Source organism: Staurois parvus, unplaced genomic scaffold (assembly GCF_062004578.1).
Source record: "Staurois parvus isolate SC_StPar_1 unplaced genomic scaffold, SC_StPar_1.0 ptg000385l, whole genome shotgun sequence".
In the NCBI taxonomy this organism is placed as follows: Eukaryota; Metazoa; Chordata; class Amphibia; order Anura; family Ranidae; genus Staurois; species Staurois parvus.
In genome coordinates, this window is record NW_028318181.1 from 1,929,270 (window position 1) to 1,952,595 (window position 23,326).

The window sequence follows — 23,326 nt, forward strand, 5'->3', positions numbered from 1 at the left end:
CCACCCAACATTCCTCACGCTAAAACCCCCTCAACACTCCACTCCTTCGACCCCGTTACCACCCAAGAGGTCACTAAGATCTCTGAAGCTCGCCTTAGCACCTGCCCCCTTGACCCTGTCCCCACACAACTCCTACGATCACCCTCCTCCTCCATCCTACGCTCCCTCACTCACATCTTTAATCTCTTCCTCTCTACTGGCACATTCCCCTCCACTCTGAAGCACGCGCACATCACTCCCATACTTAAAAAACCCTCCCTGGATCCCACTGACCTGAACAACCTTAGACCCATCTCCCTGCTGCCATTTACATCCAAACTCATCGAGCGCTTTGCCTATAATCGCTTAAGCTCCCACCTCACCGACAACAACCTCCTTGATCCTATTAATATATAGTACCCCCTGTGCTATTATACCGTTAAAACGCTAAGCAGCCAGCACTTAAGTGCCACAACCCAGGCACCAAACACAGTCAAAAAATAGAAAACATAAAACAGTGCAGCGCTACAAATTCCTATACAAATGAACATATAATATATGCTAATCCAATATATCTCATCCCTTGTAGGAATATAGTACTGTGGTCACTCCCAGTGACATCTAAAATAGCGTTTGTTACACCACACCATAGGTGTACTGCCTGTGTGGATCCTAATAGGGTGCACCAAGATGGCACCCACGCTGGATATGATGTCACTGCGCGGTCCCTTTAGGCCCCTCCCACTGGCGTATCTATGCGTTACGTCACGATTGGTGCACGTGACTTCCTCAGGATGACCTGAGGAAGTCACATGCACCAATCGTGACGTAACGCGTAGATACGCCAGTGGGAGGGGCCTAAACGGACCGCGCAGTGACGTCATATCCAGCGTGGGTGCCATCTTGGTGCACCCTATTAGGATCCACACAGGCAGTACACCTATGGTGTGGTGTAACAAACGCTGATGAATAGCTGCATAAGTGTGAGTAGACAACTGTAGTGTGGCTTTTAATAAAGTAAACGGTTTTACACTATGTTGGATCTTTTGGCTTTACTGGGGATGCTTATGGAGAGGCACCTGTCCTAGTACCGGGAGGTATTAACTGGACACAAAACCTACCAGAGGAGGAGAGTCCCACCACTACTGCTGAGGAGGATTCCACGGTTTTGGAGGAACATAAAGAGGCACTTTTAGCTCATTGGTCCTGAGGGGCCTGGGCAGGAAGGTGAGGGGGCACCCCTGTCACTGTGGATTCACACTCAGTTTGGAGCACCTGCATGAAGAGTTGTTGTGTTTCACTTATTAGGACACTCAAGGACTTAGTATTTTATATGTCACTGGGAGTGACCACAGTACTATATTCTTACAAGGGATAAGATATATTGGATTAGCATATATTATATGTTCATTTGTATAGGAATTTGTAGCGCTGCACTGTTTTATGTTTTCTATTTTTTAACCTCCTTGATCCCCTACAATCTGGCTTCCGTCCTCTACACTCCACTGAAACCGCCCTACTCAAACTCACCAACGACCTGCTAACCGCTAAAGCCAATGGCCACTACTCAGTGCTACAACTCCTCAACCTCTCCGCGGCTTTCAATATGGTCGACCACCCCCTCGTCCTCAAAAGACTATACTCTTTCGGCCTCAGAGACTCCGCTATCTCCTGGCTCTCTTCCTATCACAACGCTCCTTCAGCGTTACCTATAACGCTGCCACCTCCCCCTCACTCCCCCTCTCTGTTGGGGTCCCCCAAGGTTCTGTCCTCGGGCCCCTTCTCTTCTCCATCTACACCTCCTCCCTTGGTCATCTGATAAACTCCCATGGCTTCCACTACCATCTCTATGCCGATGACACTCAAATCTATCTCTCTACCCCTCGCCTCACCCCTTCAGTCTCCGCCCGAATCACTAGCCTTCTGATCGACATTTCAGATTGGATGTCACTTCACTTCCTCAAATTAAACCTTGCCAAAACCGAGCTCCTAGTTTTCCCCCCAGCCCGTGTCTCTCACATGTGGTACCCCCATACTCGGGAGAAGTAGCAGAATGTATTTTGGGGAGTAATTCCACATATACATATGGCATGTGTGAGCAAGAAACGATTTAAATGACAATTTTGTGTAATTTTTTGTCATTTTCCAAAAACTTGTGGTAAAAAAATAAATTCTTCTATCGATTCAACATGCCTCTCAGCAAATAGTTTGGGGTGTCTACTTTCCAAAAAGGGGTCATTTTGGGGGTTTGGGGCATTTTATGCTTAGCATTAGAAGTTTATGCCACACATCACTCACTCTTCTAACCACCTGAAGACCAAGCCTTTTCTGACACTTTTTGTTCACATTAAAAAAATCAGTATTTTTGCTAGAAAATTAAAGTGAACCCCCAAACATTATATATTTTTTTAGAGCAGACACCCTAGTAAATAAAATGGTGGGTGCTGCAACTTTTTATCTCACATAGTACTTACACAGCGATTTTTCAAACGCAATTGTTTTTTAAAATATACACTTTTTTACATTTTAATGCACAAAAACACAATATATTGGCCAGTTATTTGGTATGATATAAAAGATGATGCTATGCTGAGTAAATAGATAACAAACATGACATGCTTTAAAATTGCGCATGCCCTGTGCAATGGCGACAAATTGCATACATTTTTAATATCTATAGGCAACGCTTTAAAAGCCTTTACAAGCTACCATTTTAAATTTAGAGAGGAGGTCTAGAGCTATAATTACTGCCCTTGATCCAACGTTCGTGGCGATACCTCACCTGCATGGTGCAATCGCTGTTTCCATACTGGCACAGGGTCAACGCTGTCGACCGCAGGTGAGGGTGGGCGAGGTTCCTTTTTTTTTTTCTGATTTAATTATTTTTACACTGTCCCTTTAATTTTTTTTTTTGATCACTGTTAATGCTATCTCAGGGAGGGGGAGGGGGGCATTTTCTGCAGCTAATTAGCCACTAGGAATGCTTTTACATGAAAGCCCATCGCCGGCTGAAAAAAATGATACCAGGATGATGCCTGCAGCTGCAGGCATCACCCTGGTATAACCATTCAAAGTCCAGTGGTGTACCAGTACGTCGCTGGTCCTTGTTGGGTGTATATGCTATGTTCTTTTTTTCTTTATGCAGCCTGTGGGCTGAATGAAAAAAAAGAGAAGAAATCTCTGCAAGGAAAAGTGTGTGGTGGTATGCCCACCATTAGAAACCTCCCTGCATCCACCCACTTCTAATGGTGGGCACACATGAAATGTGCCAACAAATATAAAATATATATACCGAAGCATAGGGGCCATCCACCCACTGGCCACCCCAGGCCCCCATGCTTCGGCATATATGCTCTTTTTTTTAACTGCGGATGAAAAATCTCATCCGACAGCACTGCACACACCTACCTATGTCTATTCTGAAAGCAAGACCCTGTTGCTGTCAGAATAAACAGGTCAGTGCTGCAGTTTGACATTCCTGCAAAGAAATCAACAATGGTTAACAATAAAACATTAACTCAATAAAACAACTTTATAATTGAAATATCTCTTCAAGGAAAAGTGTGTGGTGGTATGCCCACCATTAGAAACCTCCCTGCATCCACCCACTTCTAATGGTGGGCACACATGAAATGTGCCAACAAATATAAATATTTTCCTCGCCGGCTGTTTTCCACCTTCAACTCCCTGCTCTCTCTGCCCCCACCTCCACCCAGTACCTCACTCACCGCCCACGAGATTGCTAACCACTTCCAAAGCAAGATCGACGCAATTCGCAGGGACATCACCACTGCTCAGACTTCCGCCCCACCTAGCATCCCTCACACGAAAACCCCCTCGACACTCCTCTCCTTCAACCTCACCACTGTCCAGACCTCCACCCCACCCAACATTCCTCACGCTAAAACCCCCTCAACACTCCACTCCTTCGACCCCGTTACCACCCAAGAGGTCACTAAGATCTCTGAAGCTCGCCTTAGCACCTGCCCCCTTGACCCTGTCCCCACACAACTCCTACGATCACCCTCCTCCTCCATCCTACGCTCCCTCACTCACATCTTTAATCTCTTCCTCTCTACTGGCACATTCCCCTCCACTCTGAAGCACGCGCACATCACTCCCATACTTAAAAAACCCTCCCTGGATCCCACTGACCTGAACAACCTTAGACCCATCTCCCTGCTGCCATTTACATCCAAACTCATAGAGCGCTTTGCCTATAATCGCTTAAGCTCCCACCTCACCGACAACAACCTCCTTGATCCTATTAATATATAGTACCCCCTGTGCTATTATACCGTTAAAACGCTAAGCAGCCAGCACTTAAGTGCCACAACCCAGGCACCAAACACAGTCAAAAAATAGAAAACATAAAACAGTGCAGCGCTACAAATTCCTATACAAATGAACATATAATATATGCTAATCCAATATATCTCATCCCTTGTAGGAATATAGTACTGTGGTCACTCCCAGTGACATCTAAAATAGCGTTTGTTACACCACATCATAGGTGTACTGCCTGTGTGGATCCTAATAGGGTGCACCAAGATGGCACCCACGCTGGATATGACGTCACTGCGCGGTCCGTTTAGGCCCCTCCCACTGGCGTATCTATGCGTTACGTCACGATTGGTGCACGTGATTTCCTCAGGATATCCTGAGGAAGTCACGTGCACCAATCGTGACGTAACGCGTAGATACACCAGTGGGAGGGGCCTAAACGGACCGCGCAGTGACGTCATATCCAGCGTGGGTGCCATCTTGGTGCACCCTATTAGGATCCACACAGGCAGTACACCTATGGTGTGGTGTAACAAACGCTGATGAATAGCTGCATAAGTGTGAGTAGACAACTGTAGTGTGGCTTTTAATAAAGTAAACGGTTTTACACTATGTTGGATCTTTTGGCTTTACTGGGGATTGTTATGGAGAGGCACCTGTCCTAGTACCGGGAGGTATTAACTGGACACAAAACCTACCAGAGGAGGAGAGTCCCACCACTACTGCTGAGGAGGATTCCATGGTTTTGGAGGAACATAAAGAGGCACTTTTAGCTCATTGGTCCTGAGGGGCCTGGGCAGGAAGGTGAGGGGGCACCCCTGTCACTGTGGATTCACACTCAGTTTGGAGCACCTGCATGAAGAGTTGTTGTGTTTCACTTATTAGGACACTCAAGGACATAGTATTTTAGATGTCACTGGGAGTGACCACAGTACTATATTCTTACAAGGGATAAGATATATTGGATTAGCATATAATATATGTTCATTTGTATAGGAATTTGTAGCGCTGCACTGTTTTATGTTTTCTATTTTTTAACCTCCTGATCCCCTACAATCTGGCTTCCGTCCTCTACACTCCACTGAAACCGCCCTACTCAAACTCACCAACGACCTGCTAACCGCTAAAGCCAATGGCCACTACTCAGTGCTACAACTCCTCAACCTCTCCGCGGCTTTCAACATGGTCGACCACCCCCTCATCCTCAAAAGACTATACTCTTTCGGCCTCAGAGACTCCGCTATCTCCTGGCTCTCTTCCTATCTATCACAACGCTCCTTCAGCGTTACCTATAACGCTGCCACCTCCCCCTCACTCCCCCTCTCTGTTGGGGTCCCCCAAGGTTCTGTCCTCGGGCCCCTTCTCTTCTCCATCTACACCTCCTCCCTTGGTCACCTGATAAACTCCCATGGCTTCCACTACCATCTCTATGCCGATGACACTCAAATCTATCTCTCTACCCCTCGCCTCATCCCTTCAGTCTCCGCCCGAATCACTAGCCTTCTGAACGACATTTCAGATTGGATGTCACTTCACTTCCTCAAAGTAAACCTTGCCAAAACCGAGCTCCTTGTTTTCCCCCCAGCCCGCGCCCCCCCCCCCCCGACCTCTCCATCACGACCAACAACACCACCATCAGCCCCACCCCGCAAGCCAGAGTACTTGGTGTCATTCTAGACTCCAATCTGTCTTTCCAGCCCCAGATCCAATCGCTGACAAATTCATGCAGACTCCACCTCCACAACATCTCCAAAATACGCACATTCCTAACTCCAGAAACTACAAAGCAACGCGTTCACTCCCTTATCATATAACGACTTGACTACTGTAACTCCCTCCTTGTCGGCTTACCCCAACACAGGCTAACCCTGCTTCAGTCTACTCTGAATTCTGCGGCCAGACTCATCCACCTTACTAACTGCTCCGTATCTGCCACCCCCCTCTGCCAATCCCTCAACTGGCTTCCGATTGCCCAACGCATAACACTCAAAATACTAACACTGATGTACAAAGCTGTTCATAACACTGCCCCAAACTACATCACCGACCTGATATCCATCTACCACCCAAATCGCACTCTCCGCTCCTCACAAGACCTCCTACTCTCTAGTTCCCTGGTCTCCTCCTCCCATGCCCGCCTCCAGGGCTTCTCCCATCCTCTGGAACTCACTACCCCAATCCATCAGACTGTCACCTACCCTCCTCACCTTTAGGCGCACCCTGAAAACCCATCTCTTCAGAGAAGCCTACCCCGCCCTCACCTAACTGCTGATCTCCTCCGCTCCCCCCACCACTCCATCCCCCACTGCTATTTCCTCCTGTACCACTCTCCCCTCCCTCCTAGATTGTAAGCTCCAAGGAGCAGGGCCCTCGAACCCCTCATGTATTTTATTGTATTGTTACTGTATTGTCTCATGTATTGTCTCCCATTGTAATGTACAGCGCTGAGCAAACTGTTGGCGCTATATAAATACAGTATAATAATAATATTTAGACTACTACAATAAAGAACATATTTTAAAATATATAATACTAATAATAATATTCAACAACTATATTTTTTTTTGTTTTTTTTTTGTTTTTTTTTTTAATTTTTTTGTTTTTTTGGGTTTTTTTTTAAAGCATTAAATACTATAACTTCTACAAGACAGGAAAACTCTTAAAATATATAATACAATAAATACATCTAAGCTGATAATATTAATAATAGATCTCTATAATACCATTCTCCTCATCGATCACGTAGTCGATTCCATTGTCATCTAGAAACTCTCTCATACGGTTGAAATCCTGGTTCCCTCGCACGATAGGAATGTTCGCCCGGCACATGGGACAGGTAGCACTCTGTTCAACCCATTGTTGGAGGCAGCGGTTGTGGAATTGGTGATCGCAGGGTAGGGTAGTATTGGCGTCTCCATCTTCACAATCTGCTAAACAAATGGTACAGATTACCTGCTCCTCGCCGCGAGGCTCCATGGCCGGTGCTCCCTGTGGCTCCATGGCTGGTGCACCCTGTGGCTCCATGGCTGGTGCACCCTGTGGCTCCATGGCTGGTGCACCCTGTGGCTCCATGGCCAGAGCTCCCTGTGGCTCCATGGCCAGAGCTCCCTGTGGCTCCATGGCCAGAGCTCCCTGTGGCTCCATGGCCGGTGCTCCCTGTGGCTCTGGGTGGTGCTCAGCAGCCCTGTTGCGGTCTCTTGGAGATCGGCTTCGGCTGATGGCGGCGTCCTCCCTTCTCTGCCGATGTTGCGCTCTGGACCTCGTCCGATGAGCTATGGGAGACTCTCCGCCCTCCTGACGTGATGGCCTTCCACGAGATGGACGTCGTGAAGATCTCGGCATCCTGGTAGTAATTGATGCCGGAGTACCTGAAAACAGCTTAAATATATCTAATATTAAGTAGAAAAGGTACAATTTCTGGGGAAATTGTGTTCTTGCCTGCAGCAGTAGTCTACAAGTGCAGTGGGCGGAGTAGCATTTGTCACTCTGCTGGCTGCTCACACACCTGGGTTCCTATGGCAACTCACTCTACAGCAAGGGCAGAGGAGTGGGCGGAGCCTCTGTTGACACAGCTGGGTTGCTATGGCAACTCACTCTGAGAGGCATTTTTATATACACACTGCTCCAACTTGCCAACTTCACTGGCGATTGCCATCTTCAAACACTTGTAGTTTTAAAAGTATAAATGCTACCGTGAAAAGGGTTATATTGTTAGAATCACAAGAACCAGACCTAAATTTTGATGTATAGTATGTGTCTGAAATATTAAAAATGAATGCACAGTCGCAGTTTAAAAATGTCCCTTAAAATTTCAGGTGACTGTGAGTGAAGTTTCAATGAAAGTCAATGGGAGGGGTGAGTTGCAAACAAATGGTCATATTGTGAAAACTATCAGGACTATGGCTTAGCCGTGAACATTTTTAGTGACAGCAGGGTTAGCTGAACGTTTTGATATAAGATATGTGTAGGTGGGCTTGAAAATGACATAGTGATGGCAGTTTACAAATCATGTTCTGATTTTTCCTTCCACACTGTAGCTTTGTCATTTCTCACTCTAGTTGCACCATTCATTCCTATGGGAAAATTTCACCACAAAAACCGCGATATTTCGTGAACGATTCGGCGAAACGTTCCACAAAGTAATAGCAATCCGATCGGGAACAATCCGCACGTTTTGATATATTACTTGTCTTTGTAGTGTAAAAACTGTGGGAGGAGTTAGCGTGGCAAATTTGGCTATAAGAATAAGAATATATTTGTGAGATAACAATAAGTGATCTTTGCAAGAACACTGAATTACACAGGATTGGGGCCATTCAATGGTTATTATTGAGTTCTGCCACAAGATGGCATTCTCAGGTGTAATACCGCTCCTCGCCATAGATGTCTCCCTTCCCAGTCGGCTCTATACAGAGAAAACGGCGGCCATCTTTAGCTATGTAAAGTCTATGGGAGGCGGAGGAGAGGAGCAGCTGAGAGGGGAACAGGAAAGGAACGGCCGGGGTGGGGATGATGGCCTCCCGGGGGGAGCTGAGCTGAGCAGGTGAGGAGGACAGAGGGCAGGAGAGCTGGGTAGGTGGATGGAGGAGGCCGGGGGGCTTTGTGGAGAAGGCTGGGGGGATTGTCTGTATAAAAAGGCTGATAGGAGGTCATGTCTGGAGAAGGTGGGGGAATAAGAGGCACAGATATAGCTGGGGCTCCCCAACCTGCCCCCCAGCGTCCCCCCCACCTGCCTCCTCAGCATATCCCCAATTTCCCCCTCAGCGTTATCCCCCCCGCCCCATTCAGCTTTATCCCCCCCACACCCTCAGCTTTATCCCCCCCCAGCTTTATCCCCCCACACCCTCAGCTTTATCCCCCCCCCTCCACACCCTCTGGGTTATCCCCCCCGCACCCACTTAGCTTTATCCCCCCCTCCGCCCACTTAGCGTTCTTCCCCCCTGCCCCCTTAGCGTTTCCCCCCCCCCCACCTTTTCCCCCAGTTTCCCCCCCCCCCCAGCCCAGTGTTTCCCTCCACCTGCCTCCCCCAGTTTTCCCCAGAACACTGGGGAGGCAGACTGTGGCTGACCCCCCCCAGGCCTGCACAGGGTACAGCTCACTGAAATCAAAATAAAAGAAAAACAAAACTGTGTGACTGGCCCCCAAGTTGTGGCCAACAATGCCCTGAGTGTCCGAGTTCTCCAGTCCTCCCACTTCTTCCACAAGTCTTTCAGTGCCGCATTCCTGGGCCGTCCTGGTGTCATCCGGCCCTCAGAGTGTAACCAGTCCTCACCCAGGGTGCGTTTTTTTAGGTCATGTGGCAGAAATGTGCTGGTTGTTAAGAAGTGGCCGCCCACCGGCATCCTTCACAGCCAATCAATAGCTGCTAGTTAAAGGATAAGTTCACTTTTTATGAATAAAAGCACTTTTTTTTTTAAATTTTCTGGTGGAAAAAAAATGTGCACTTATTTATTTGTTTCAGGAGCCTGTAAAGCTTTGTACCAGCAATCAGCAGATGGCTGATTGCTGGTACTCAGCAATCACAGAGATCACCAGATGCGCGCTGCTGGGGGCACGCGGGAGGGCGCGTTCTAGGAGGATGTCGTATGACGCCCTCCCAGAACTGGACAACTGCGCTGTAGCCTTTATTCGGCTATAGGCTGGTTGTCAAATGGTTAAGAAGCCAGTACCTGATGACGTCCTTAACAACCAGCTATTCACCAATATGCTTTGCAATGCAACACATTTAACACACACCACAAAACGCACAGCAACCGTGGTATAAACGTGTGAAATATGTGTTTTTGCCGCAAGTCAGCGTGAAAGTAGCCTAAGTGATGACACAGCCCCTGTGATGTTGCTTGTCACATGGTGTTTCGGGAAGTAAACAGAGGAAGGCTTGTGAGAGTGAGAACCAATACTATAGATCTGTGATCATGTCATTAGAGCAAAGGTGTCTTCACATCGCAGCATTTTAGGATACTGAGAATATTCGTTAGAATGCACACGTGCCAGAGGTGTCCCCAGGAAGGTAAACATCAGTATTGTATTAACCGCTTCCCGTCCACCCTATAGCAGAAGTACTGCTACAAGGCGGCACGGGTGCACAAAATCACGTGTATATACCTGATTTTGCATTTCCAGGTAGGGGGCGCCCATGTGCCCTACCCGCGTCACCATTCGCGGCTGCAGCTATCAGTCACCGGGTCCCAGACGGTGTTTACTCACCGGCACACGGTGATTGCCGAACATCTCCGACAGTGAAGGGGGGGGGGGGGAATGGTTTGTAAACAAAACAGTTCTCTCCCCTGTCAGCTCCTGCCCACTGCTTTGCATGGCTGTGCAGAGCACTAACACACAGCCCCATAGTAACACAGAACACAGGTTAACCCTTTAATTGCCCCACATGTTAACCCCTTCCTCCCAGCTGCTATTAGTACAGTGTCAGTGGTTTTTATTAGCACTGATCACTGTATTGGTGTTCTTCGGGATGTCAGTGAAAACAGGTCAGTTCCACCCAGTGTCAGAATGCCCACTGCAGTCCCGCTATAAGTTACTGATCGCCGTCATTACTAGTAAAAAACAAAAAAAAAAAACCCAGTATATATACCGCCATTTGTAAACACTATAAATTTCACGTAAGCCAATTAATTTACACATATTGGGATTTTTTTATAGCAAAGACATGGAGCAGAACACATTTTGGCTTAAATTTGTGATGAAATGTGATTTTTAAAAAATTTTTACTGGACATGTCTAAATGTCTAATAGCAAAAAGTCAAAAATATTGGTTTTTTTTTTCAAAATCGTCACTTTTTTTTTTTTTTATTGTGCAAAAAATAAAAATGCATAGGCAATCAAATACCACCGTATCATTGACCAGCCGTAATGCAAAACAATGGCCTGCTCAGGAAGGGGGTTAAATCCTCTGGAGGGCAAGTGGTTAAAGGTTAATTCACCTTTTGTAACATGTTACCCCCATATTCAGAGTGTAACATGTTATGAAAGCACTGGCCCCCGCTCCCTGCAGATCACCAGCTTTGTCAGCTAGTGAGCGATCTTCTCCCCGATAGCTGTCAAATGTTTAAAAAATGTGGCCGTGCGGGGCTCCATTTGCCTGGTCACATCACTCCTCTGTGAATGAGAAACTACTAGTCCCGACAGACTTAGCGGCTGTCAGTTTGTAGTTCTCAATGAACTACCACGGCACTGTGGAGCACTGGGATAGTTCATTCAGTCTTTCTGTCAGTATATCTGCTTGCTTGTACATCCTGTATGGGGTGAGCAGATGTACTGACAGATCTGCAGGAGACCTGCATGGCATCAGTGATCTGCCTATCGCTGGTGCAATGCTTTCCAGGCTTCGGCAGCAAAAAATAATGCACATTTTTTTACCTGCATATAAAATGTGCATTTTTTTTTTTTTTTTTTATCAAAAGGTGAACTTACCCGTGAACTAAAGGGCTTTGGAAGGTGAGAATACCGGCAGCAAGTATTATGGAGTATTTTAATTCTTGGGATTAGAAAGCCTTAATGTATAACTAAAGGAAAAACTTTTTTTTTTTTTTTTTGGGGGGTAGAGAGGAGAGGGATTAGAACACCTGTCAGGTTTTTATTGCTGTCTTTGTCCCTGAGAGATCCCCCCTCTCTATGTGTCCTGTTTGCCATTATCATGGAAGGTAAATGTAAAAGAAAATCCCAAATTTTGTGTTGTCCCCAGAAAAGTAATAGAGGGGAAATCTTCCAATGAGGGACCCCAAAGTATTCCCTTAATTTTCAGGGATTTTTTTGACTTCCTGTTTTGGCTATGGGACAGGAAGTGAAGGTAAATCTCCCCAATGGGACACAGATGGCAAAAAATAAAACTGACGGGGGTTATAAATGTCCAAAATGAAAAAGAAATGTTGCCTATAGTTCTACTTTATACCCCTATTAAAACATTGAACTCTTTCTTAGCAGGATCAGTGATGTTCTCGCCTATGCCGTCCCTTCACCCACTTGTCTCCCCCCCCCCCTTGAGCTGACATCTTAATTGTGGTCACCCAGCTGTGACACCTTTTGGCTTCACAGCTGGGTGCCCACTGCACGAGGTGTACTGCACCTCCCGAATGGTCCGGCAGTCTTCTTGGACCTGTAAAGTGTCCTAGAAGACTGTGGGGGGAAGGAGGAGGGCATGCTAGAACCAGGGACCCGCTCCCCCCCCCAAAAAAAAGTGTAAAATGTGGCAGTGGAGGGGGTAGGAGGCAGACAAACAGAGCTGCCCCTTTTGGTGGAGCTCCCTTTAATATATCTATAAATTATTTTTTTTTAAATGCAAACAGTAACTGAAATTTGATTTATTATCAGCTTCTTGAAGTCAGCAGAGATCAGACTAAGGGGGGGGGGGGGGGGTGCTGCAGCAGTGCAAGGGACCAGTTGATTGTGCTCATGTGCTGATAGGAGGAGAAGGGGAAGTGACAGAAAGATTCGGCTTTCTGCTTCTCTTTACTGTTCAGTCATAGGCTAGGGGAAAGGCAAGACCTGTAAGTGTTAGTTATCTGCAGCAGAGAAAAATGGGGTTCCTGCTCTGACAAACAGTACTGTGCTGTGTGGCAGAGCTGTGTAGATTTCAGGACTGGAGGGATAGAAATATAAGTCCTTTGTCAGATAAGACCTGTATAAATATTTCAGCCATATGTTTGAGGTTAATATTATATAAAGGCTGGTATGTGTGAAATGTATTTATATATTTTGTTGTTTCTTTTTGTGTATTTTTCTCCTGGTTTAAGGTTTCTGCTGGTTTCTCCTTGATCAGTGATGGTCCAGTGAGCTAAGCAGTGTGTGAGATGATTAAGTAAGAAGTTGGGACCATGGGGCAGAAGAAAAAGCCATTTCTCAGGTTACTGGATTACCTGGTGATCATAGGCGCAAGGTAAGCCATGGTTCCTTTTCATGTTTTATCACTAGAGTACTACAGCAGGCATCACTCGGGCAGTTTAGTTCTATAACCAAAACACACATACATTGTCAGCAGCAATCCACTGCCTATCCAGAGCTCCTTTTTATTCTTAGTAATTTCAGATCATACACTAGAAGGATAGATGACATTTTAGCAAAAATCAATATTCCATCTCTCTGTTCTCTCCTTTGTCTTTGGCTCAGAGACAGCAGCGGGAGCCATTGGCCAGTGAGGAGGAAGCCGGGCCAGGCTGTGCTTTGTGAGTCAATAGACACTCAGAGCTGGCTCTGCAGTGAACCTGCACGAGTGCTCCCATAGCCAGTGGCTTGCTATGAGGACACTTGGCAAAGGGGGAGGAGCCAGGGACCCGAGGGGAGCACAGAGCAGGTAAGTATGACATGTTTATTATTTTAAAGAAAATAAAATGGGTTTAGAATCACTTTAAGTTGCTGTTTTGAGACAATTACAGGGGATTGCCATATCTGTTTTCCTTTTGAAAATGTAAAAGTCAACACATTCTTCAATTTAAATCAGCTAAATACATTTTGGATGCTTCAAAACAAAAGTATTGTAACAAAAAAAAAATATTTTGTCTAGTGGTACATAGAAATGAAAATTCTGGTGCCGAAAATGAAAATTCAAAATGCACTTAGCCGAGAACCGAAATGCACAATTTTTAAACATGAATATATATTTTTTTGAAAAAAATACACTTTGATTAGAAAAAAAACAACAATATATACCTCAATTTTTTTGTAAAATATGAAAGAGAATTTTACGGCGAGTAAATAGATGCCCAACATGTCATGCTTTAAAATTGTGCACGCTCTTGGAATGGTGTGAAACTGCGGTACTTAAAAAATCTCCATGGGTGATGCTGTAAAAATTTCTACAGGTTAGCAGTGTAAAGTTACAGAGGAGGTCTAGTGCAATAATTATTGTTCTTGCTCTGATGTTCGTGGCGATACCCTCACACGTGGTTTGAATATTGTTTACATATGTGGACATGGCCTACATATGCGTTCACCACTACGTGGGGTGACAGGGACACTTTCAACTTTTTTTTAATTTATTTATTTTTGTTTTGTTTTTTGCACTGTCCCTTTAAAAAAATTGTTATCACTTTTATTCTTATCACAAGAAATGCATGCATCCCCTGTGATAGAAATAATTAGTGACAGGTCCTCTTTATGGAGAGATATGGGGTCAATAAGACCCAACATCTCTCCTTTACAATGTAAAGAATTGGATCAAAAAAAAACCCATTGATCTAGTGCTTTAAAAAAAAAAAATGTCCGTAACCGGAAGTGACATCGCTCCGGTCCTCCAAGGGCATAGAGATGAGTGGAGGCCATCTTTCCTTCACTCATCTCTATGCCCAGCGCCGGGATCGATGGTTTCTCAGGTGAGGCTGAGAACTCCCGAGTGGCGGCAGCGAGGGGCGGGGTTTTTTTGGCACCCGTATCGGTGCTTTTTTTCATTTCGGCCGACGGCCGAAAGGGGTGTTTTTGGCAGAAACGCTTCGGGCCACTGAAATTTCGGTGCATCCCTAGTTTGGTCCACTACCTGCAATGCTGCTGAGAAGGACCCTTTCTCGCTGTGTGGAGGCAACGGTTGCCTTTCAGAGATCTGATACACCCACTGCTGAGTCAGAGACAGAACTCTCCAATCTGCAAGGTGCATGAGTGTCGCTGATCCCAAAGCTATAGGTCTGTCCTCTGCAGAACAACTGCTGCTTCCACAGAAAGAGCAAGGGTCCTTCACTGCAAAATGCTGTCAGGGGAAAAAAAGCTCAGTTCACGGGAAAGAAAGTACGTAAATTTCATTTGGGTTCAGCGTTGCATGACCACGAAATTGTCAGTTAAAGTAACGCAGCGCTGTAATGCAAAGAATGGGCTGGTAAGGAAGGGGGGGGGGGGTAAATCCTCAGTAGGGCAAGGGGTTAAATATGTGTTAACCTCAACACAGTGTACCATAAATAATCAAATGCAAACTGCTCATATTACAACATTGTGTATACATTCGATAAACATAAAGTAAACCAAAGAATATGTAAGTTAAAAGTTCAAAAAGATAATACGAAGGTGTGAAAAGGGCCAGTGGTTTGGTACTTGTAATAACATGCTCCACTTAACAGTACTGTTGGTGCCCCACATGGACCAACACTCACCCTATGTAGGTGACCAATTATCTCTAGTATGGTCAACAGCACTTGTGGTGTATTCCCCTGTACAATCATCACAGTTTTGTTTATCCGGGTAGTATGCAGCACACCAGATGAATCCACTCATAGAAAGGATTCCCCCTCTATTTTTACTACATTCTCTCGGGCCCTTAGTAATGTGGGGTCCTTCAGTTGTTCAGTGGCAAAATTTTCCCTGTGTACTTCTAAGTCAAACACTAGGGGTTGTAGGCTCCTCCCTAGGCTCTGTTTTCCCTGCTAATACTGGCAAGGGAAACACAGGCTCAATCCTCACCCTCAGAGGATTCCCTAGGATAACCTTCAGGCTCTGAAGGACCATTTAATGGGAAATCTGGGCCATTCTAGAGCTCCCAGAATTTTGGGAAATCCCTCCCCACAATGGCGTCATGTGGCAGTTGGGGAACCAGATCCACCTGATGACACAGGTTACCGAGGGAGGTCTCAAAGGACACTGTTGCCACTGGATACTCTCTCGTGTCCCCATGAACACAAATGACTGCCAATTTTCTAGGGTGCAAGGTTTTTCCCGTTACCAATTCAGTTTTTTCCAAAGTAACCAGGCTACCTGAATCCAACAATGCAACAACATTTTTACCATCAATACCCATTTTGCATAAAGGTTTCTCATTTCCCTTTTCAGCAGTGCAAGTAACAGTTGCAAATGGGGACTGCTGTCTCTCAGTAAGAAAGTCACAGTGCATTGGTTCATCCGTACTTGGGCAATCTGCTGCTACATGTCCCTTTTCCCGGCAGCGGTAACAGATTATCCTTCTGCTCACCTCTGGCGGGTTTGGCTTTCCAGGCCGCTCACGCCAGATATTGGAAACAGTCCCAAAAGTACCTTTCGTTCCCCCTTTTCCAATCTCTCCACCCCCATCCCTTGGTGCAATGTTACCCATTGCTGGGGATGGTCTGGTCTTGGGGTGGAAAGTCGGTGATTCCTTGAGGGAAGACGTAAGATTTTCAGTCGCTAGATATCTCTCCACAAGGTCCAAAAGCTTGTCTGCTGTTTGTGGATCTCCATGACTCATCCATTTCTGCAAGGTAGTAGGGAGAGACCTCAGAAATTTGTCCATCACCACCCTTTCCACAATCTTTGGTCCAGACAGTGTATCTGGCTGCAGCCATTTCCTGGTCAAATGAATAAGGTCATACATTTGGGATCGGGGTGGTTTTCCCAGTCGATAACTCCAGTTGTGTACCCGATGAGCCCGGACAGCCAGGGTTACGCCCAGCCGCGCCAAAATTTCCATTTTTAAACGATCCTAGTTCTTGGCTTCCTCAGGCTCAAGGTCAAAATAAGCCTTTTGGGACTCGCCAGATAGTGGGGTGGCCACTAGTCCAGCCCACTGCTCTTTAGGTCAACTTTCTTTTTCAGCTGTCCTCTCAAAAGTGGTCAGAAACATCTCAGGGTCCTCATCTGCAGACATCTTTGGCAGCAGGTGACTTACACGGAAAGATGGTATGGTAGTAAAATCACTCCCAGCCTCAGTCTGCTCACTCTGCTGAAGCTGTTTCATGATGGCTGCAATTTGCTGTTGGTGTATCTGTTCCTGCCATTCCAACGATTCCCTAAGGCGTGCCTACGCCTGTTCCGGGGCTTGCTGCTGGGCTGCAAGGCTCTGTTGCAAAACCTGCTGCTGGGCTGCAAGGCTCTGTTGCAAAACCTGCTGCTGGACTGCAAGGCTCTGTTGCAAACTTGCATTTGTTTTCTGCTGACTTGCATTTGCCAAAGCAAGCTGTCTCAGTATCTCTTCCATGCTGGCCTTGCTTCACCTGCCTGCATCCTCCACCATATGTGAGGGATTAACCCAGTAGCGGGTTGTGCTTGGCCCCCTGGATGGGTCAGAACACCGTGAAAGAGGCTCAGCACGACAGCAGGATCTTGGTGAAAAGTTTGTGCTTTATTTACAAGTCGGGTGAACACACGGTGCAAATAGTCAAAACAGCAAAAAAATACAAACAGAAAATAAAACCTTGCCCTGCTGGGCATCTAACTACAAACACAGGTTTCCTATCTAGCTGTCTGAATACAGCCTATTGCTGCTTAGACACAGAGTGTTCACACAGTCTAAGATCACACAGATTATCTCTCACCACAGGATGGTTTGGTTGCTCCCCAGTCTGTCCTGCACAGCAAACTGGTTCCAGGTTGGAGCATCCTCTCTAAGCAGCCTGGGCGTTTTATAGAGCCCAGAGCCCTCAACTCGCTACAGCTGAGCTAATGAAATCATCAGTGACCTAAAACGGCTCACTACACAGCACAACAGGAGAAACAGTCCGTGTATAACATGAACCTGGGGCAAATATACCTTCCATCCTGGACACATCCCTTAGTTCTTCCTGCCTTCTTGTCACAGCACCCTTTGAAATTATGGACAATCCTGAGGCACCCTATTCTGAAATGTATAAAAGTATTCTAATAGTTTTATATAACGCAGCAACATCCGCATACATAGGACGCCCAACATTAGAGGTGATTTGTTTTTCCAAAGTAAATACACTTTTGCACACTGGTACTGACTAGTATTCCAATGTTTCTCTTCTCCCTCAGTTTTTCTCTATCACTGAGATGTGACCCCCAGCACAGACCGAGAGGGGCGGGAGAGGGTCAAACCAAGATACTGTGCAGGCAACCAACATCCTCCTTATCAACTGATGATGTCATTGGTTGTCAGGCACTGGTGGCTAAAAGGTCCTAATGGTGCACAATGAAAACCTGTGGCTTTGTGTTACTAAAAGGCAGGCTTGTTCCACCCGCTGGCTTGTGTACAAGTTTTGGGCAATTTTTAGACCTTTTTCCAAGGCACCCCTGAAGAAACCTCAAGGCACCCTGGTTGAGAAAGGCTGGTCTAGTGCGTTAGTGTACAGTGCATTGCAGTGTCCAGTGTGCCAGTGTACAGTGCATTGCGGTGTCCAGTACATCACACAGTACGCTGCATTGCGGTGTCCAGTGTACAGTGCATTGCGGTGTCCAGTACGTCACACAGTACAGTGCATTGCGGTGCCCGTTGCGTTAGTGTACAGTGCATGGCGGTGTCCAGTGCATCACAGTGTACAGTGCATGGCGGTGTCCAGTGCATCACAGTGTACAGTTAATGGCGGTGTCCAGTGCATCACAGTGTACAGTTAATGGCGGTGTCCAGTGCATCACAGTGTACTGTGCATTGTGGTGTCCAGTGCGTTAGAGTACAGTGTATTTTAAATATTGTATTGTTTTTTTCCAGTTTTTTTCCACTACAAATAAGATGTGTGTGGTGCGCATATGAATTTGTTCTTTTTTTTTTTTCTTCTTCAAACTAGAGTCCGGCCCCCCAACAGTGTGAAGGTCTGTGAACTGGCCCCCTGTTTAAATAGTTTGAGGACCCCTGGTATAACCTGTAGGTCATAAAGCTACACATAAACCTATATTTGTTTTCTTTATTCTTCAATAGTCACAAAGGATATAAGTTCACTTTGTGTGCACCAAATGTCTTTGCAAACTTGGTTATTACCTTGCAAAAGTAGCAGTCCCATCGCTAGGCTGTGTGGAGTCTAGAGCTGTGAGAGGTACCCAGAAGGCCTCTCCCACTAAAGATTTTACAGAAAGCTGCTGTACAGAGATAACATTTCACACTGGATTGCTGCACAGATGTGGCAGAGATACACAAAGCACACAAAGATTGAAGGAAGAATACACACGCCTCTGGTAATTAGACAAGATTTGGTTATTCCAGGGTTTAGCTTTCAGATTTTTTTTCTGTATCTTGTTTAGGAGACTTTTACTTTCTTTTTCAGCGAAAGGTGCCTGCTCCGCAGGGGCTGCAGACTTTTAATTTTTTGGGATATTTAGGGTTATTGTTAGAAATAAGAGCACAGTTAGCCATAATGATATGACTGCGGTTCTTACATTTCCATATTGTATGAAAGACACACAAAGAAGGTAACTTGGACTGCAAGTCCACTTATAAACACCAATTAACCACTTCCTTACCGCCCTATAGCAGAAATGCTGCCAAAGGGCAGCACGGGTGCACAAAATCACGTATGTACACGTGATTTTGCATTTCCAAGTAGGGGGTGCGTGCAGGCCGCGTTCATGCCCTACCCACGCCGCCATTCGCGGCCACGGCTGTCAATCAGCAGGCCCAGGCCGATGATTACCTGCCAGCACCCGGTGATTACCGACAATCACTGACGGGGAGGAGGGCTACTTTGTTTACTAACAGTCGTCCTCCCCGTCGGCTCGGGCACACTGCTCCGGGTGTAAGCACGCCCCCATAGTAAAACAGCGCACAGTTAACCCTTTGATCACCCCTTATGTTAACCCTTTTTTGCCCAGTGCCATTAGTACAGTGTCAGTGCTTTTTTTTTTTTTTTAGCACTGATCACTCTATTGGTGTCACTGGGGATATCAGTGACACCAAGTCAGTTCCTCCCAGTGTCAGAATGCCCACCACAGTCCCGCTATAAGTCGCTGATCGCCGTCATTATTTATAGAAAAAAGAAAATAAATTCCAGTATCTATACCGCCATTTCTAGACGCTATAACTTTCACGTAAACCAATTAATTTACTCTTATTGGGATTTTATTTTAGCAAAGACATGGAGCAGAATACATTTTGGACTAAATTTATGACCAAATTTTACTTTTTAATTTTTTTTTTTTTTTTACTGGACATGTTTAATCGCTTCCGCGCCACCCTATAGTAGAAATACAGGGCGGCACGGGTGCATAAAATCACATATATGTATGTGATTTGCACTCCCACGGTTTTCGTGCCCCTCCCAGATAGCGTCAGATTTCCTGACAGTACACCAGTAATCCCATTTAACCCCTTGTTTGCCAGGAGCACACTCACATACACTATAAACCTCCATTGCTAGTATAGTCTTTGAATGGATCAATATCTTTGATCAGATCAGCACTATACCAGTGTTCACATTAGTATAGCGTCCCCAAAAACGCAGTATTAGCGGGATCAGCCCCGATACCTGCCAGCACCTGCGTTTGGCCCCTACGCTTACCGCCCCCTTCTCCCCCAGCAAGTGCAGTGTCAGTAGGTCACTGTCACTTGATACATTGCACACAAAACCGCAGTGTTTGTAGAATCAGGCCTGATCTCTGTTAGCACTTGCTGGTACATTTTTTTGTAGTGGTTCAAGCAGTCCCTGACAGCTAGGTGCTCCTTTTACCGTGGGGCGCACTAGGTACCTATAAATGTAGTGGCCAAAATGCCAATGGAAAGGTACTCTAGTGAAGAGGCCTACAGGATTCTGAGTATGTCAGGTGAGAACGAAGGGGAAGACTCCCTGACACAATCAGCCTCAAAATACGAACCTATAGACAACAGCTGCATCCTGACAGATAGCTCAGATGATGGAGAAGAGGTCTCTGCTAAGATCAGGCGTACCCAACCCCAATCCCAGGTTGCTGAGATGTTACAATTGCATGATGACTCTCATATGCAGCAGAGTGCCAGTACTAGTGCCACTCTACCTTTTGGTGAACTGGCGAGCACCAGCAGCCTAGTACATCCTGGTCTTTCACATACTAGCACTGCAGTATCACTTGGTGATGTGGCAAGTCCCACAAGTGTAGTACAAGCTGGTGCTGCAGGCATCATCCTGGTATAATGTTTTTCAGCCAGTGATCAGCTTTCATGTAAAAGCAATCCTAGTGGCTAATTAGCTGCAAGATTGCTTTTACAAGCAGCGAGAGACGATGCCCCCCTCCCCCGCTGCCTTCCACGGCCTTCTCGGGGGAACCTGAGAATGCAGCGGGTGTTTCTGCCAGCTGACCATAGAGCTGATTGGAGACCAGAATGGTGACAATCATCTCTATAGTCTAAGAAATCAGAAGCTACGAGCATTTCATCACTTCAGTTTCGCAGGATATAAACAGCGCCATTTGTAAATTGGGAAAGCATCTGATCACACCGATCTTGGTGAGATTAGATAATGTAAGAGTAGAGGAGATATCTAGAGTCTCATAGACCCCAGATTTCTCAAAAATGAATGTATGACAATATCCATTGAAGTTATAAGGGATATTTGCATTCCCTGTGATAGCATTAAAAGTGATCAAAAAAATGAAAAGGACAGTGTAAAAATAATGTAAAAAATCAAAATAACTTAAAAAATAAAGCACCCTCGCCCCCCCCCCCCCACATTGATCCCGTGCCAGTATGTTAACATCGGTTGCACCATGCATGTGAGGTATCGTTGCAAAAGTCAGATTAAGGTCAGTAATTCTAGCACTAGACCTCTGTAAATCTAAAATGGTAGCTTGTAAAGGCTTTTAAAGCATTACCTATGGATATTAAAAATGTATGCAGTTTGTCGCCATTGCACAGGGCATGCGCAGTTTTAAAGCATGTCATGTTTGGTATCAATTTACTCGGCATACCATCATCTTTTATATTTTACCAAATAATTGGCCAATATATTGTGTTTTTGTGCATTAAAAGTAAAGAAAGTGTATTTTTAAAAAAACAAATCGCTGCTCGAGTACTATGTGCCATAAATTGCAGCACCCACCATTTTATTCACTAGCGTGTCTGCTTTAAAAAATATATGATGTTGGCGGGTTCAAAGTAATTTCCTAGAACAAAATACTGATTTTTTTTCATGTGAACAGAGAAGTGTCGGAAAAGGCTTAGTCTTCAGGTGGTTAGAAGAGTGAATGATGTGTGGCATAAACTTCTAATGCTGGGCATAAAATGCCCCCACCCCCAAAACGACCCCTTTTTGGAAAGTAGACACCCCAAACTATTTGCTCCCGTGTATGGGGATACCATATGTGAGAGACGTCTTGGCAGTCTAGCCAAGTACAGGACCCCAAAATCCAATATGCTCCTTCAGGCTTTTAAAGGGCTTTATTTCCTCATTACACTTCCTGACTACCTATCACAGTTTCGGAGACCCTGAAATGCCAAGATAGCACCAACCCCCCCAAATGATCCCTTTTTGGAAAGTAGACACCTCAAGGAATTTACAAGAGGCATGGTGAGTGCTTTGCAGATCTTGTTTGTTGCCACGCGTTTTTAGAAACTTTTTTTTTTTTATATTTCAAAACCTTGTGAGGAAAAAATGAGATCTGAAAAATACTCACCATGCCTCTTTCAAATTCCTTGAGGTGTCTAGTTTCCAAAAAGGGGTCATTTTGGGGGGGTTGGTGCTGTCCTGGCATGTCAGGGCCTCCAAAACTGTGCTAGGTAGTTAGGAGGTGAAATGAGGAAGTTACGCACCTTCAGGCTTTCAAAGTGGTCATTGGATTTCAGGCTCCTGTATGTGGCTAGGCTCCCAAAAAGTCTCACACATGATATAAAAAAGCACACAGGTGATCAAATACCACCGAAAGAAAGCTCTATTTGTGTGAAAAAGTACATAAATTTTGTTTATGCGGTCATGCAATGCTGCACCCAATTATCAGTTGAAATAGTGCAGCGCCGAATAGCAAAAAAAAGCCTGGTCAGGAAGGGAGGTAAATCCTCAGGAGGGCAAGTGGTCAACACATTTATATGCGCTCACAAGTGTAAAATAGGATGGCAGGAATATATCCGAGCAGGACCAGTCACAGGTGTCAGAGCTTCAGGTGATCAGGCTGGAGCTGCTGTGAAAAGGGCCATGCATAGGGATTTCTGGAGCCAGGATAGATGCCTCCGCATCAGATGGGGAGCCAAGACTGTTCCTGCTAGTTTTCCACTTGCAAGGAGTCACGAAAGGATTATGAGAAATTAGTTTTTAAGAGTAACACCTCGTCTTCATCATCCTCCAGGCAGCAGAGAGCAGGCAAGTTTCAACAGTTACCGGAATTGTCAGATTGGCCTGACATTGAAGCATAGAGGGCCATGACACTTGCTGTAGCCAGGTACACGTGCAACTACATACCTAAACATACTTTATTCTTTGTTAAATATGTTGTACGCTTTCAAATAGTTATTCGTGTAATTCTACACCTT

The 23,326-nt window shown here is 45.6% G+C and overlaps 1 long non-coding RNA gene across 10 annotated transcripts in view; it reads left to right on the forward strand.

Moving 5' to 3' along the window:
• LOC149455897 (uncharacterized) overlaps positions 1 to 23,326 on the forward strand; it is a 363,195-nt gene that overhangs the window by 319,204 nt on the left and 20,665 nt on the right. For 9 of the 10 annotated variants that reach the window (XR_016314014.1, XR_016314016.1, XR_016314010.1 and 6 more), the window contains one exon: positions 13,011 to 13,153. This is a non-coding gene — a long non-coding RNA (uncharacterized LOC149455897). Of the gene's footprint in view, positions 1 to 8,703; positions 8,807 to 13,010; positions 13,154 to 23,326 lie in introns of those variants that run through there. The other variant, XR_016314020.1, reaches the window with a different exon arrangement.